The sequence below is a fragment of the Falco cherrug genome, chromosome 5, assembly GCF_023634085.1.
Source record: "Falco cherrug isolate bFalChe1 chromosome 5, bFalChe1.pri, whole genome shotgun sequence".
NCBI classification, from domain to species: domain Eukaryota; kingdom Metazoa; phylum Chordata; class Aves; order Falconiformes; family Falconidae; genus Falco; species Falco cherrug.
Window position 1 is genome coordinate 70039167 of NC_073701.1, and position 18374 is coordinate 70057540.

The following is an 18374-nucleotide window of genomic DNA, read 5'->3' on the forward strand; positions in this document are numbered from 1 at the left end:
CAGGCTGACATTTGAAAACCTGAAACTGCAGATCTTATTGATCTCTTGAAACTATGAAAGGATTGAAGTGCAGTACACCTGACAAATTGAATGACATTACTAGTTGGTGTAAGACAGAGCAGCTCCATTGACTTTGTTGCTGATTTATCACAGTCTAGGATTTGACCCACTGATTCCTGAATTAATTTTTTATATATACATGAACTATTTATACCGTATGAAAAATCAATACCTTTTTATTGTTCATCTGATTTAGGATGGATAAAAGGAATATTTCAGTATTCTCCAGGGTTAATGCAGGGGGGCCTTGAATGATGAAAGACACAATTTTTTTTGAATGGAAGAAAAATTTCAGGACAGAAAGGAAAGAGTGTAATTTAAGCTAAATATCCTTTCTATCAATGATCTGAATAATAGATTTTTTCACCAACTCATGACAAAACATAAAGTCCTTTGAGAAGATGGCATATAATTCTTTATTTCTCTTTAAGAAAGAGCTATTAATTTTGAAAAATCTTCTTTCTGAATTTCTTTGCATTTTATAGGAACCATAAAACCTCCAAGGAGTTATTTGAATTTCAATACTGTCTCACACTTTTATTAAAATATACTCTAACCCTCCTTCAGTGATTAACATGAAGATAGGGCCCTTATTTCTAACAACTGAAAGATCTCAGTTATTTCAGATTTTCCTTATGTGTACTTTTGATTAAATAATTACTGGGTAAGAGCATTAACAATTTGTCTATGATAGGGAACATATCATAGATTTCCTACTCATGTTTCTGCAGTTTATGCTTTTGCCAATGTGTTTTATGAGTATTTATGAAAGATGACACCTTGAGTTAATAACATAAAATACCTACTAGTTTCATAATCATCACTGCAGTGCAGAAAGCTTAGAGTTACAGTAGTTCTGCATTGACGATGTCAATAAATTTACTGCATTGATTTCCTTAGGCAAATATTCCCAAAACATATACTACTATATAACCTTCTATTGTGCTTTGCCTACACATAAGGGTATCAAAGCCTACGAACATGCAGAGTAGACTTTAAAGCTGACAGCGCAAGTCATGCTGTTTCTTCTTTCTTGTTTCCCTGTTGTCCTAATATTAGAGCTCATTTAATGTTGGTTTTTGTAGACATACGCTTCTGCACAGTCCCTACAGTACGAAGCTGGTCTGCTAATGGTCTTTACATGACAGACTACACTGTTATCTATATTAAAGATGATGCAAAATGCTGCTGCTCCTAGCGTAGAGCAAGAACTGAACACTCGTGAGCAGAGACTTGCCATGTGTGCTCTCCCTGCACACACACACAATCTACCTCTGTCTGGCAGAGCTTACTGCTCTCTTGCAGGACTACCTTTTTTGTTCCTGAAAGTTGTCTGTTTTTCCCCTCTTCCCCAAGAGAAGCATGTTGCTCTCTGCTGCCGCTGCCTCTGCTTCCCTCACAAAGGGAGCTGTGGAAGCTCTGCTTTGCTGGCAGATGTCTAGGTGGCCACGTAGGGAGGCAGATGTCTGCAGTAGAGAGTGCTGCGCTGTAAGATCCTGGGGTAGGAACCCTGAGTGCTGTTCAAGTCACTTACAGAAAACAGAGGGTTGGAAGGAACCCTGAAAGGTCTTGATCTTCCTTTGCTATTAAGCAATTCAGGATCAACTTTACTTATGTCTTATCTAACTCATGCCTTGGCTAGCTTGTTTTCATACACCTTTGGTGATAGGGACTTCCTAGACTTCCCAGCAGTTTATTCTGTTGCTTGACTCTCCTTACTGTTAAAAGCTTTTCCTAAAGTCTAGTCTGTTTGAAAATTTAAGCCTGTCACTTACCTGTGATAAATCTATTTTTTCACACCTCTAATTCTTCTTGTTGATATTCTCTGGACTCTTGTCTCAGTGATTTGTTTTTCTTCTTAAAACATTATTCTCAGAACTGGGCACCATACTCCAAATGTTCCCCTACTAGTTCTGAGTAGAAGATAATGTTTACATTCCATATTTTACAGACAATATTTCTATTTATTAACCCCGGTAGGAAATTTCCATTTTTCACAAGAAGTGTGATACCACGGTGCTCAGCCATGCTCTTCTTCTGACCTTCTGTAGCCTTAGATCCGTTTCTGTTGCACTGCTACCTGGCCTGTTGCTCATCATCCCATATTTGTGGTAATACCTATGTGAATAATTTTATGGTGAGCCTACTTTCCTCCAAGGGTTATTTTGGGAGCCAGAATCTGGCAATATTAAAGTGTACCTAATCTGAAAAAAACACATTACTTTCTGAATCTGGGAGGACATGATAATCAACTTAGCTAGCAATAACTCTCTGTCCTTTACTTATACAGCAAACAGAAAGTCAATTGCACATCAAAATATTGTAAAAATTAATATGTAATAGTAGTCAGCAATCAGAAATAAATTTTAGAAAAAATCTTTGGAGTCAGGTAAAATCAGGACCCCTTTCATAGAATATTACATAGAAGTGTATAACTTCACAGAATAATATGACTTAATTAAACATGGAGAGTATTTGGAATTGATACAGATGGAGGATGCATTCACATTAATCTTATTGAAAGAGTTTAAGTTTTATTTTAGGAAAAGAGCAGTACAGAGAGTTCCAGCCACATCTTGAAGTCCTTCTGTTATTGCTGTCATGGAAGTTTTGCTCGAGAAAAGACTATATGCATTTCAAGGGAATTACTTTATTAATAAATAAACATAGGTGAATTAGTACATGTAAAACAATTTTGGCAGAGATAATAATGGAAACAAAAAGAAAAAATATTGAATGGATTAGCACACTTAATCAGTCTTAGGTTGCTTAATGAACAATTAGCCTAGTGTTTAATCCCCCTGGATCCATTTGTTTTTGCAGCTCTTAGCCTCTAAAGATAAACACAGGTGATTCCAAACATGCTTTTGTTTTTGAAACTATTTATATTAGTATTACATTGTAATAATTGGCCTGGAAACCATATAAATGGGGATGGACAAAAATGGAACTTGCTAGAGCACCTATTACTTGGTGCTTTAAAAGTGTTGCAAAAAACTTGCAGCACTCTGAAATAGGACTGAGATGACTCTTGTTGATTAAACATAGATGACTATTTACACAGAAGGTCTTTTTTAAGGCCTTGGGAACACACTGTCGACTATCCAATAACTGGTAGTACAATGCCAGGCTCTGCTGACACTGTGATCAGATAGTGTACCATAGGTACTTAGCTCACTTAGCACGAGCTAGATTGAACAGACATCTTATCGGATGAGCACTCAGGCTTGCTGAATGCTGAATGCATATCTTACCAGTGGGTAGAAAAAGCATCGTGCTGCATCCCACTGGTGGCCTGAATGTGCCTCCCTGTGGCTTTCTGTCTGATACCATAAAACTCTCTCATGGAGACCAGCCTTCCCTTTCACTCAATGTAGCCAAACAGTGCTGATTTAACAGTTCCAGTGTAACTGAGTTAGAGGTTAGAGGCAAGGAACTACTCTCATGCATAACGATGGCTTGTACTCTGGTAAAAGTCATGCCAGTTAAAACTTCAAAGCAGCTGCTTACCTGTTCAGTGGGAATTCAAGGCTTGGAAGTTAATGGTTAGGAACTAATGAGTTGGACTGGATATATTTTAAATTTAATACTGCATGTATTAAAACAAATGTTTTAATTTACTGAGATATATTTAAACAACATGTTGATTAGTTTGAAGGCTAGAGGAGAAGTTTTTTTTTGCAGTGTTAAGGTACTTCATGAATCGCTACAGATACTTGAATGAATGCTTTTTTTTTTTTTTTTTTTTCTCTTTCCTTCTTTTTTGAGGCTTTCTTGGTTTTGGTAGCACCTACTACTCTCATATGCATAAACCTAACAGTTGCAAAGGATTCTTTAAGAAGCCTTTGGTGCAAGTACCTGTGGCAGCTCCATTAGGACCCCTCTGATGTTACCCATGTCCTAGCCAGTTTGGGATACATTCTGAACTTGCCAGGGAAGAGTTTAAGTCTTAATAAAAGAAGAGAAATTAAACAAGAGAGGCAGAGAGTGTGTCTAGGGGGCATGAAATTCTGGATTCTCGCCTAATGCCACATTCATCAGACTTAACGTAGATGAACTCTGTGTGGGTTTGCCAGCAGCGAAGTCAAACTTCTCATTTGAGACTTCCTGATGCATTGCTCTGCAGTTTTGATACTGAAAGCATGAGCAGCTTCTGCCTTTTTCATGGGTCTATAGCTGCAATACCCAAGTGAATGCTAATCCCATATTTCTACCCATCACAGCTCTGCGACACTCATTGCTATATTTTATGCTTAGAGTTGGTCTGGAGGCTTCCCTTCTAAAAATGCTCCCAGGGAGCTCTTCTTGGACTTGTGGACAACAAGGCTGCTAGCTGAAGTTAGTGATCATGACGATCATTTCATGATAAACCAGCTAAACACGATACATGCTGAACAATGCACCAGTTAACCATCCCTTCATCTAGTAATGACTGAACCAACAGAAGCCATCGCCCATACAGATCCCTCTGGCGAAGTCAAAGCAACAGGCTGTTCAAACTACCTAGGCAATTTTATTCTGAAATGTTAATGTGGATGTAAAGGCTGACAATTCTTTCATTGGGGTTGTATGTGTTTGCAACCTAGAAATGACCAGAAGCAGTCAAGAAAAAAATGTAGCAAATTTGAAAGTGACAGGACAAGGACATCACTATGGTTCTGTGAGGCTCCTGAGGGCTTTTTGGGCAAAATTCTGTCTGGAGTGAGGCTTGGAGAATGGAACAAAGAAATAGCACAAAGGATTTCTTTGAGGAATGTTGTGTTCAAGACAAGTGAAGTCAAGTCATTCATCAGTTGTACTCATCTTTTGGGTGTGGGTCCAAATGGGCAACTGGAAAAGGTCCAAAGGAAAACAACAAGAATAACAAGATTCTTAAAAAAGCACATGGCTAAACCAAAAGCAGTTATTTCATTGAGTCAAGAGGAGATGACTGAGGAGTACATTACAAAAATGAATGTTAAAAAGTAAAATCGAATCCCTTTGCTATATACAAGGCTGAAATGGAAAGTACTAAATTGCTTCCAATTTCCATAGCAGAGAGGATAAGAGTGATAAGCTTAGTTGCAAAAAGTGGGATTTGATTAAACTTTTGGAGACCTTCTGTCCGTAACAACAGTGAAGCACAGGCATTTGCCATTCCAGGAGGCTGTGAAATCTCTGTCATTGCAGATTTTAAGGGAATCCTTCAACAAATATTAATTATAAACATTTAGAGATAGTTTATGCAGCCTTTGGAGGGGGAGATGGATCAGATGAAGATTATCTGTGGAACTATAAATGCTGATTCAGGAAGACGGAACATTGTGTACAATCTTTGAAAATGAAGAAGCTTACATAAAAAAAGGCCTCTTCCTATCCATTTCTACCATAATGGATACTGCACACTTTCAGGATAAGTTTTAATTGGGACCTTGTGCCCTTGCCAGGAAATCACAGGGACTAAGATAAACTACTATTATCTGCAGCTGCTGCCTGGACATTGATTTAAGGTATCTAGGTCTAAATGGAGCTATTTGCCTGCTTCCTTCCTTAAAACTGATGAATTTGGAATAGACAGACAGATTGAAAGGAGCACTTGGAGACTTGAATACGCCTTCCTCCTTACAGGCCAAAAACCCCAGATGAGTGACATTTTAGGGAGCAGGAACATCTCCCAGAGATGAGCAGACGACAGGGCACTGCTGGGTCATACCACTCCCTGCTGCTACAACTGGATGCTTCAATTTACATTTCAACCTCCGGCCAAGAAACTTGGGCTTTAAGTCATCTCCTAGCTTCCAGGAGCTGGTGTTACATCCAAACTAGATTCTTCTTCCTTTCTTCATGCTGAATAATGCCACTTGGAATACGCTTATCTGAGCTTGATACTCAAGGTATTAGCATTACTCTGGATTCTGGGAAAAAGCGTGGTCAGATTGACTGATATCGATGAGAAATTCATAGTCCTTAAAAACCTTCAAAGATGTCAATGAAACAATAAAAAGAAATCAGTCTTTCCCTATTCATCAGAGGGCTCTAATGCTGTTGAAGTGCCTGGCATGTCCAATAGCCTTTCAAACAATCTCTGAAAGTGTTAAAATAAAGACACCTTTCCCACATTATCTTTCTCTGCCTTTCACAAACGACAATTCTTTTAACCTCCTTCTCCCCTCTTTGTTTGCTTAGAGGATCAAAGCTTTTTTATTTATTTCTTTTTCCTCCCAAACAGTTTCTGGAGTGTTAAAAAGCACCACAAGTATACTGAGTTTACATTACAAACAAGTTAAAATTCCCAGTCTGTCAGAGCTTTTCTCCTAGGATACCAAGGAAAGCAAACTTCAGCTAAACTGCACAATTAATCAGAGATCACTTCTGAGTGAAGAAGAAAAGGTGGTTTTAAGCAGATCTATTCTTTTCTTGGAGATTTGAAGTCCACTTCAGAAAGTAAAATTATTATTCTGTGAAAGTTATCTCATTTTATTTGTATTCCTGGAGCTACCTCATTAGGTCATCTTCCCTTTTAACTCATAAAATTATTTTAGTGAATCAACTGTGGGGTTAGCCATACATAAATACATCCTTATTGACAGCTACACTGACAAGTGAATGGATGAAAAAGGGCACGGACTGTATGTTGTTCTAGCTAGGACAGCACTCGGGTTTGTTCTCTTTTCAAGACCATGAGGCAGACAGCTTATTTCTTGGTTATAAAGAAAATGCTCTTTTTTCAAGGTAAAGGTATCTTGTAATAATGGTAAGATAAAGAACCATGTGTTGGATGGCTTAAGAGCTGGACTAAACAGACTCGGTGTTGATTCACCATTCCCGCACAGACAGTTGCTGCCCTTTTCACAACTTTTGAGAGCAAAGACTAGCCTGATAACTCAACCTAGTGCATCAGTCCCGTGTAGGATGGGTTTGCACCTTTTTATGAAAATGCTGACCTCATTGTCTGTTATTGTCAGGGCTCTTCTAAAGTCCTGGTGGTTGCAAGGAAGAAAGTGAGCAAACACAATTAAGAGAGCCCAACAGAACACGCTGAAAACTGTTGCAAAGTAGATTTGACAAGTGCACTTCAGTGTGTTTTTACAGTGTTTGGAAAAATATGCTGAGAGGAATCCTATAAACTTTTTTCCAGTAAAATGTCGTTCTGTGGTAGTATTTCATGGACAAGTATTTTGTAATGATGAAAAGCAGACCCTTATTACTGTCTATGCAAATAATGTGCTGTACAGAGCAGCATTGTAAGGTATCCTTTTCGTACAATTTTGCTGAAGTTTAATCCAATATTACAATGATGTCCCATGTGAGTGGTTTTTTTTCCCCTGCTTTTTACAAGGCAGAGTTAAATACTGGTAAAATGAATCTGTTATAAGGTAAAAATCACAATCTTTCATCTGTTGTATACTGAAACATCTGGAATCTTTTACAATGGAACAAAATTAGGTATTAGTTGACGTACAGTAAAGATGTCTCTCTGACTGACAGAACATTAGTAAAAATGCCATTGCAAATCTATGATAAAAAGCCAAAAAGTCTATGGCCATATTCTCAACTGGTGACACTCAATCAAATAATCTCACCAAAAATTATAATGAGGCTTTTTGAAAACTCCCTCATCATGGCAAGACCAATTATACTTTTTCTTAAAATAGCAACTTTTAAATGTTCTTGCAGATAAAGGCAATTTTTGACATTTCTTAGCCATGTGAGCTAATGCAAGCAATCAATCTGTTTTTTAACACCTCAGAACTGGAGTCTAGGTGTCTTACTGCACAATATCTTTATCTTTCATTTTACCTCCATCCTTTTGTCTGTTTATCTGTTTGTTTTGGGGGTTTTTTGTTGGGGTTTTTTTGGGGTTTTTTTGTTTTGGTTTTTTTTTTTTTAATGAATGTACACAGAAGTGAGGAAAAAACCCAACATAGTATGAGTTCTGGAAACATCCCCCAAATTTACTTCTTGATTTTTGTTGGATCTCTGGCTATGTGATTCTAACACTAGGCCAGTCAATTTCTGCTAAGCATCACAAACGTAATGTAATATTTTCAAACAATAGCAGAACAATGTCTTTTCATGCTTTCCTAATATTTTTTTCACTGGGTGATGCAACCACTGTGGATGAAATTAAAAACGAAAAATCTAAAGACATGATAATTAGAAAATAATACAGAAATTGCTAGGCAGTAAGTACCGGATCAAAAAAACAGCACAGCCAAAGACGTCCTATAAAACATATATGTAGAAATGTTCACTCAAGCACAGCTGCAAGTTTCACATCAGGAAGGCATGGCACATACGAGCTGGAGCTAGTATGGGATCTCAGGAGCCTTAATCACAGCTACATTATATCAAAAAGACAACAATCTTGATGCTGTGAGCTGTACTTTAAAACAGTCAAGAACTGCAATACATAGTCTACATAAGATAGCCAAGGTCAATAAGATCAAGGGTGGTCTAGGAAGAATACTACTTTTCTGAAGTGCTGCATTCTTCACCAGGGAGGAGGAGTGCATCTAGCCTGCAGGATCTCTTTGTTCCCATAGTGGAGGACTGGGGTTGCCTGAGAGCTCCTGTACCATCTCGGCCCTGCTGTTATGTCCATACAGTCACACCACTGATGAAACAATATTTAGGGATTTTTAGAGTTGAAAATATTTAGGAATAAATTTTGGGATAAATTTTAGGAATTTAGGGGTGAAACTATTGTGTAAGATTTCTAAACCCTTTTAAAATAGTGTCTCATCCTATACCTCATAGGTTGGTGTCATGGTCATTGGTTTGGCCACACAGTATTAGATGAAAATTGCAAACCACTAATATCCCAGGGTGCTAGGTTTAGCATCTGACACATTGGTTTTGCTGGTTTACAGAGTGGCACCATACAGTCAGGCAGCCCCTTGTTGACCCTTGTCTCAGTCAGCCTCTTCCCAGGGCTAATTCCAGAGAAGCATCCCATTGCTGCCCTATCTCAGACTCAGTAAATTGCCTGCAGCACCCACCCTTGCAGACCGCAAGGTAGTATGTCAGTCAGCCTAACAACACGGGCTTTTGAGGACCAGCCACCACAAACCAGAGAGGCTGAGGCTCTGCAGAGCCCCAGACGATGCAGTTACGTTAACCTCTCCAGATACAGCATTTAGGTAACACAAAAATTGCCCCTGATTTGAGTGTGGACTCATTAGTGGAGCTTTCTGTGGGAATGGGAACTAATGTATGAGTCTTACTATATTTCTCAGCTGAGAGTGCACTCAGTCACTATATCCTGCACGCTTTCTTTTTACTCTGTTTTATACCAGCTTGTCATCTTCTAAACAAAGGTTTTTCACAGTTTTCAGGTTCCCTTCAGCTCCTTCCTCCTGGCAAGCCCAGGCCCTGCTTCCTTCTCTGTACCAGTGGGAGGCAGCTTCCCTGCACCACACAACCCTTTGATCCTCTTCTTTTCTTTTTTTTTGGCAGTCCCTGCTTCCAGCCTTTGCCTGTGCTTTTCCTCTAATTTCATATCAATCCCATCCCTCTCATTTTTCTTCCCTATTTTATTCTTCCCTTTTTTACTCTCCTCCAGCACCCTTCCTTTTCCAAGAGCAGCCCTGTTTCTTCTCACCTGCATTCTCTACCTCCCCTTCTCAGTATTCCCCTTCTCAGGCACCCTGTTCCTTAAAGGGTGCTCTAAGCTAACATTTTCTTCCTTCTTCCCATGAATACCTTCCTTTTAAGACACTAATTCTCCTAATACACTTCCGACCTATGAATTTGCTGCCTTTGTGGTCACCCGCTGAGCTATTGACTTCATTTTCCCTTGTGTGCACTTGCTTGGTTTTCCTCTGGAATCTGAGAACTTCTCCACTGGCTTCCTAAGAGACCCCGTCAATCTGTTTCTGCCTCCTTTGTTTATCTTTCCCCTTCCTCCTTTTCTCAAGGATATGCTTCATTTGTCAATGTGTGCTCACTGTATTCTGATACTTGCTAAGTTTTCTTGGTCACTATGGACTTTAAAATCCTTACATTCCACCTCTCCACCTAGCTTCTTTAACTTTCCTATTATTTCAAATTGCCATGGAAAAAATCAGCTTTATGACATTTTCCCTACTAGCTCACCCTTTCCTACATCTCTGATGCTGTTCCCTTCCATAGTCAGCATGCCTGAATGCAATCCTCTGCTGGGCTGAAATTTGCAGTTACTTCCTCCATAACATGTGCAATGTTTTGCCCTGCTAGTTGGATCACAGGGTAATATCTAATCTCTTTAATGAGAATGTCTTCTTCACCACCTTCACCTGCTTTACAATCTCTTCATCCCACAACTGATTTACCATTCCATATACTTTTCCTCCAGCTTGAACACTCATCTGAGTGTCTTTATTGTTCTTTCTTTCCTTTTCTATCAAGCTATTTTCTTCTCTTTGTTTCTCCCATTTTGTCCCCTACAGATCTATTTTCCTCAACCTTTTTTTTTTCTTGACAACTTTTCTCCTCTATTCACTTTTCTAATGGAAAATTTCAATGTGTCACAGTATCCACCAACAGCCTGATTCAAGTTACCATTTCAGCCATGAAACGTTCATCAAAAATTCCCTCTGTACATACCTTACTTGATGCATATTTGATATAGTTTATATACTGGTCATCATTCTGTATCCCTTTGGATGTACTGGAAGAGGGACAGAGTGCACGCTCAGCAAGTTTGTGGATGATACCAAACTGGGAGGAGTGGCTGATTCACCAGAGGCTGCGCTGCCATTCAGCCAGACCTGGACAGGTGGGAGAGCTGGGCAGAGAGGAACCTCATGACGGTCAACCGAGGCAATTGTAGGGTCCTGCACCTGGGCAGGGACGGCCCCGTGCACCAGCATAAGCTGGGGCTGACCTGCTGGGGGGCAGCTCTGTCTAGAAGGACCTGAGAGTGCTGGTGGGCAGCAGTGTGCCCGTGGGCCAGCAGTGTGCCCATGGGGCCACGGGGCCAGTGTGATCCTGGGGGGCATGAGGAGGAGTGGGGCCGGGTGGAGGAAGGGGATCCTCCTGCTCTGCTCTGGTGAGGCCACATCTGGAGTGCTGTGGCAAGTGCTGGGCTGCCCAGTTCCAGAGAGACAGGGAACTGCTGGAGATGGTCCAGCAGAGGCTGTGGAGGTGTTGAGGGGACTGGAGCATCTCCCTGGTGGGGAGAGACTGAGAGAGCTGGGGCTGTTCAGCCTGGAGAACAGAAGACCGAGAGGGGATCTTACCAATGCATACAAACATCTTAAGGGAGAGTGCCAAGAGGATGGGGCCAGTCTATTTCAGTGGTGCCCAGTGACAGGACAAGGGGCAATGGGCGCAAACTGCAACACAAGAAGTTCCATCTGAATATGAAGAAAACCTTCTCTGCCTTGAAGGCTAGGACAGGCTGCCCAGAGATGCTGTAGTCTCCTTCTCTGGAGACATTCAAACCCACCTGGATGTGACTGTGCAGCCTGCTCTGGGAGAATCTGCGTTAGCCAGGGTTGGACTAGATGGTCTCCAGAGGTCCCCTCCAAACCCGACCATTCTGTGATTCTGAGATTTTCAAGGTTAGGGTCATCAACGTTATCAAGGTCAAGCCATTTGTGAGACTATAACATGTTCTGAAGGAAGGCTGCCTCAGTAACTGGGGTTAAGACCATGCCTTCACATGCTGATAAGTTGGGTCTTAGAAGGTTTAGGAAAGCTGTTACACTGCTACTTTTTTTTTGAGACAAGCTATTGATTTACATGAGGAGCCCATATGTTCCTATATAAGCAGTACAATTGCTGACTACATAAAAGCTCCCATAATCTCAGCAGCGCTATGAACAATAGCATAATAGTTCCTACAACATAATTTTATATTTGAGGCCCAATATGAGATAAAAGCAATATAGTTCTACAGCCTTTTTCTGTGTAATTTGCTATAGCTCTCGTAAAATTATGTTCTTTTTGATTTTAATAGTGATTTGCCTCCTACGAATATTTGCTGCATTGCTTTGGAAAGACAGCTAGAAACAAAGCAGTATATTCCTTGCAGTATTTTAAAAAACCTGAATATCCCTGAAATAAAATGTCCAAAACCCTCAGAAGACAATAGGTCAGCCAGTAAATTCATTGAAGTCACACAGTGATTCTGGGCTCACCTGAAAAAAGAATGAATTACACTAATCTGTAATAGTTAAAACACTTCTAACAATGAACTGTGGTTTTGTCTCAGTGGAAATACCTGACAATCGCACTGAGGCTGTTCCTAGACATCATTGTGCCCAGGAGGAAATGCTATTTTTTTGTCATTTTATTCCTACTACTAAAATAAACTTAGGATTTTCAAACAAATCTGTATTTTCATAAAATGAAATGCATCCCAGATTTTTCTGCCAGTGAAGGGCTAGATTATCACAGTGAAAGTTGGCCTTATTAAGTCCACAGCCAGAGGCAGTCACAGGCAGAGATTTAGGAAGATGGTACCAGCCAAAGACTATGCTCTTTCTCTGCCACTTTTGGAGCCCAGGTCCACCACAGTTGTGCTCTGGACATTCAGAGCTGCCTGTGGGAGCAGGGTGGCTAATCACCCTTCTGGTCACCCCTTCTCTCTGGCTGTGGGTATCCCTCCACTGCAAATGCAAATCACCTAGGGATTAAAGCACAACCTTATTCTCCACACTAGTAGAGAGCGAGAAGACAATCTTCTCTTCAACTCTTTGACCTGGACTAAGTTCCTGATTAAGCTTTAAACCAGCTGTCAGTTTTATACTGACAAACAGAAAAAAAAGCCAGTCAGCATTACATGATCTTCTTCACAAGAGCTTATATAGCTTACTGCAGTTATACATATTCACAGACTAACAGTAATGCTGGCTGATCCTGGAGTGTGTCAAACATCCCCGTCCTGTTCTGTGACATCCTGAGAGTGATCGTGTACCTAGCATTTTATCAACCTGAAAAAATTGTACTAACTGCTCGATAGCTATACTACAAGTTGGAGAAAACAAGGTGCAGAAATCCTGATAAATATTTTATGGGGCTTTGGAAACAACTTTCAAAAACTGAATGGAGAGTGAAGTCCCTTCTACAGGATGCTGTTGGCAAGTTAGACAGGCTTAGACAGGGTCTCACACTTTGTAAAAGCTCTAGGTTGGATTCTCAAATCACACTGATAAATCAGATTTTTGTTGGGTACACACTTCGTGCGACCCTACTGGATTCTTGTGGACCAACAAAGAATTTAAGCCACCAGATTTAAAGGTAAAATTGCAATTTGACCCTGGCGTAAGTGACATTAGAACCAGGCCATTCAGGTCTTCTAGTATTCTATATGGGACTGTGCAAGCTTTAGAATAATTTATGCTCTGTAGGACAACTCCACAGGAGAGTTGTGTTTGCACAAAACATCCAAATAGCTCTTTCTTTAAGTGCCAGTATATCTCCTTACACTTTCTTAATTTCCAGATTCAGCTCCACTTATGTAACACAGACTACTGAACTGAATGATACCACTATTTGTAGTGCATTTCTTTGCTTTTGGCTTTCCAGTCTGATTTAATACTTCGCTTTGTCATAATTTAATTAAGTATAAAAACATTAAGTGAATCCAGAAAGATACCTTACCTCTGCATCTTGCTTTAGATTCACTCTTTCAGTGATAAAATTAGAATCTTACTCCTAGACAAGTCATCAACATTTGCCTAAAAAACTATTTGTAGAAGCTTATAAGTAGGTCATCAGCACAAGTAACCCAGACGAACATCCACAGTGATTAGAAAAGCATCTCAGCTCTGGGACGAAAGTCTTATTTTAATGTACTTGATACAAATGCCATTTTTCTTGGTTTTAGTTTTGGAACAGTAAAGCAATTGGTGGCTTTTCTATTTTGAAGTGTGTTTAGTGTTTTATATGTAATGCAGGACTCCAGCAATACTGAGAGTAGCAGTGGACGGCATCCTTCTTTTAAAAAAAAGCAATGAGCAAAATAACCACAGGAATTAAAAGTATGAAACACTCTAACAGAAAACAAATTAGCTTGCACTGCTTTTCAGGTAGTAAGTTTATTAGGAAGGATTGCATGTATTGTTACTGATTTCACTCAAAGAGTGAACATTAAAAAAGTACAATTTTCCTACTACCCTAATTGTGAGTAAAAGTCACCTAATGTGTAATTTTCCCCAATATAACTGGGGATGTCGTATTTTCTTGTAACACTTGCATTTATCTACATAAAAAACAGCAAAAGGTGTCACAATGATTTAGCTGTATCTGAAGAAAATGAAAAAAAGTCATTTTCCTAAAACATGTATTTGATCAGGTGGGTTATGTGCTTTTCAAATTGTTTTCATGCATATTTAATCAATGTGAGACATATGCAAGCTGAAATAAGTAAAGGTCTGTGTCCCAGGCTGTTCAGTTTCAGAGTCTTCTGATTGAGATTCTTTAAAGCTGAATTAATTATTTTAAAAAATGAACTAAAATAACCTTCAGCAGGTGGCATAAACCGAGAAAAAGCCAAAGAACTCACAAACTGCCAGCAAACACTTAGTTCAGTTCAATACAGTATCAGTAAGATACCTAGTTTTTCAAGAATTGCTTGGTTTTTATCAAAATTGCTGAAAACTGGGATGTATGGGTAAAATGATGTATGGAAATACTACAATAACCTGGGGGGGAAAGCCCCCAAATCCAACGCCCCCTACCCCCCACCCCTAAATCCTCCCTACACACTGGCACAGAGAGACACTTTGTCACACCCACATGTGTATCTCAGCAGATATGTGTGCCTGGCACACACAGAGATGAAAGATACGTACCCACACACCTCTAGGTCTACACAGAGTAAAATAAACACTGTCTAGGAATAAAACCACATTCCTATGGATTTATACATATAACGCATCTGTGTGCATCCAAGCAAACATAAACATAGATACACACATGTACACACCCAGAGACATAGGAACACAGGCAAGGCACATACATGGGCACAAGCAACTCTAGAAGCACACACATATACCTATACAGCTAGATGAATACTCACATGGACAGATAGTTATACAGACATACATGAGGAACAGTTTACATTGTCTCTATCATCCCTGCTAATTTCTCCTTTCTTTTTGAAGCCTTCCAATTTTAGTATCCTGGAGTGAGCCAGGTCCCTGCAGGGAAGATACCTCAGGAGGAGCAAAGCACTTCCCGTTTCTTTAAGGTTTCTTCCCCACCTTCTCCCCCTCTCCCGCAGCAGCAGATCCAGGGAGATGAGCTAGGTACCCAGCACGGCTCTCCCAGCTGCTGGGTTGGCACTCTCCACCCCACCTTATGAAGGGTATAGGACGGCAAGCTAAAGATCTCCTTGCTTCACCCCCAAAGCCTGCCTCTGCAGGAGCAGAAACCTCTGGGCAACATCTGGACACAGCTGCCTTGCCTTGGGCGAGCTAGCCCCCTTTCTCCACCCCTACCCCCTACCCCCCTACCCCCCCCCGCCAGCTGCAGACTACAGGGGTCCCCCTGCACCCTACCTGCCCTCTGCAGGTGTGAAAGCCCTGCGCCCCAGCCCCAGCTTCTCCTGGCCCCTGACTCCTGTCAGCAAACCGTTTCGCAAACCACCAGCTCCAAACTTTTTCCCTGGCTGCACAACCCGCAGTCCTCCGGGCAGCGGCTGCAGCTTCTCCGGAGGGCAGCATGGGGGTGGTGGGGGGTGGTGGTGGTGGGGGTGGGTTGCGGGCTGCAGGGACCCGAGATGCTGCAGGGTGTGAAATGTGAGGACTGGGATATGGGATGCAGGAATGTGAGGACCGCGATGCACAGCTCCGAGATGCCAGGATGCAGGGAGCAGGATGTGGGATGAAGGGACCCAGACCCGGGATACCAGCCCCCAGCTCCTTACCGTGCAATGAAGGTAGGTCCTGGCGAGGGTCTCCAGCTGCTCCCGGGCATCGCGGGCCTCTGATGTGCTCGTTAAACATCCACCGGGGAATCTCAGCCCCCAAACTTGTGTGAGCTGCTTCCGTCTGGGAACAGTCACGCTTTCTCCCCCCCACCTTGGATCGGATCCCGATGGAAACTCATCAAGGCCTCCTAAGCGGTCAGAGGTAAGGCTGGGAGGGAAGGGGGAGAAAAAGGAGGGCAACGGGAGGGAGAGACTGCGATCAGCAAGCGATGGCCCCCTTCTCTTCCCCTCTCCTCTGGAGCACGCGCTTCCCGTTCCTCCCAGCAACTTCGGCTCTCCTTGGCCAGGCAGCGCCTGGTACCAGCTCTGTCAACTGGGGGCCCTTTTCGCAGCCTCGCATCTTTCTAGATTTCCTCTGCTTTCCGGGCAAAGGGGGTTGGTGCAAAGCTTTAGATTAGGAGGCGACCTAGAGTTGCAAAGACAAGGAGGGAGAGCCGGCTGGCATTTGCAGACTGCTTCTCCCGGTGCTCGGGGCGTGCGGTAGCTCTGCAGCCGGCGCTGCGCGGAGGGGCTGCCTGAGGTTTATTCCTACCGTTTATTCATTTACTGCTTTTTCTAGGTCTAACTTTGAAGCTGGTTGCCGCTGTCGGCGCGGCGGGCAGCGAGGCTGTGGCGAGGAGCGCTCGGACGGAGGCAAGCCGCCGTCCCCATGCTGCGGGGCTGCGCTCCCGCGGCTGTTTAACTGCGTGGGCAGGAGCGCAGCCCGGTCCCGGGGGGGAGGACACGGGGCCGGGGGGGGAGGGGTGGAGGGGAGGGCATGGGACACGGGGACGCTGCTGTATCCTGGCAACTCCGCATCCTTGCCCCGAGCATCCTTCCCCGCAGCGCCGTGATTGGACGGGGCCGGAGCCGGGGGATGGGGGGGGGGGGGGGGGGGGAGGGGGGGGGCGGGCGGGGCCGGGACGCCCCTCCGAGGATGCTGCGCTCTGGCACTGCGACTTGTCGCATCCTCAAAAAGCCGGGAGCGGGCAGCGGGGATGAGAGCAGACGGGAGAGCCGAGACGGTTCAGGGTGTTGTATGACCGTCCTCCTGCCTTCTCTCTGCCAGGTGGCTAGATAAATTTCCGTCTGCTCTACATCTCCTAGAAAAAGAATGTATTTGTGTGCATATACACGCATACCCACATCCCAGATATACAAATATATGTTTTAACACATAGATGTATGTAAGTGAACATATATATTCTATACATGCTACCTGTATTATCTATATTCTTTATGTTCCCTCTATATGTTCTAACTCTCCCATATGGAAAGACAGAAGAAAACCAGTTGCTGTGGGAAGATCATTTAGAGTGCAGCAAAGCCGGATGCAAAAGGAAAAAGCAAGCTACTTTGTGTGTTCTGTATGTTTGAAAACCAAAGGTTTACATTACGTGGACTGTTAATAGGAGGTCGTGGTCCTAAATGCGAGAATTAAACACCATGAGGTGAGTGAGCCATAACAGTCAGTGTGTTGACTTCAAAGAGGGTGAGTTTAAGCTGTGCTGTGTGGGGCACTGCTGGTATTACATGTGGCTTCATTGCTTATTCTCTGCTATGGGGGAAAGCGAGCAGCTGCTTCCTGCTGGTTGGGTGTAGTATGGAGAGGGTGTCCGTAAAATCCCAGTACCTCCCTTTCCATCATGGCTTCGATTGCGACACTAAATTTCTCACCCCTAACTCTTCAGTAGGGAGGAAGCCATCATCCACTTCTCCCCAAATGCTTCTCCCCACCATCAGACTTGCTCTCAGCCCAGCTCCACGCTCATGTACCATCAGTGCTCATGTAAAGCAAGGAAAGAGGCACCGCAGTCAGGAGCTGCAATCCTGCAACTCACATGGGGCCACTATTGTTTCAGCAGCCATGGTTCGGTAAGGAATTAAGCTAACGTAAAATGAAATAAAACAACGACAAAAACCTCTGTTTCTGCTTTTTAATATTTTATGTTATTTAACATCTGCTTACTTTTGTGGTCTACCAATTAACTTTGCTAATTTTATAAGAGATTTTTTATTGGAAGCCAAGGACATTTGCCAAGATGTGCATGTTAAACTGATTCATTAAGTGCTTCAAGGTTAAGCAGGGAGCAAAAGGAGAGTCCAGTTCCTCTCAGTTTATCCTACTGTAGATTGGATTGAAATGTACATGAGACACTGCAGTAACATCAGGCTAAACTGGAGTCAATATGGAATCAGTCCTATGTCTTTCAAATCATAGCACAATTTAACAGACAGGTCTGGAACAGTCCTTTCAGTCTTGCAGGTTGATTGCCCAGAAAGACGAATGGAAGGAAGGATCTGATTCTGCATTGACTTGCACACGACAGTTACGGCTTAAAGTGAGTATGAAAATAACTTTTTGGTTGGGTAAGATATAAAACCCACTGTGTATGAAATTGGTCACCACAGGCACCAAGTGGAATTTGGATGA

General features: G+C 42.3%; 1 protein-coding gene across 1 annotated transcript in view; it reads right to left on the reverse strand.

Annotated features, from left to right (window-relative positions):
* GRM3 (glutamate metabotropic receptor 3) overlaps positions 1–16531 on the reverse strand; it is a 113767-nt gene extending 97236 nt beyond the window's left edge. The window contains exon 1 of the mRNA XM_005439296.4: positions 15899–16531. The gene's annotated coding sequence lies outside the window, so the exon portion shown is untranslated. The remainder of the gene's footprint in view (positions 1–15898) is intronic.
* Between the last annotated feature and the right edge of the window lie 1843 nt (positions 16532–18374).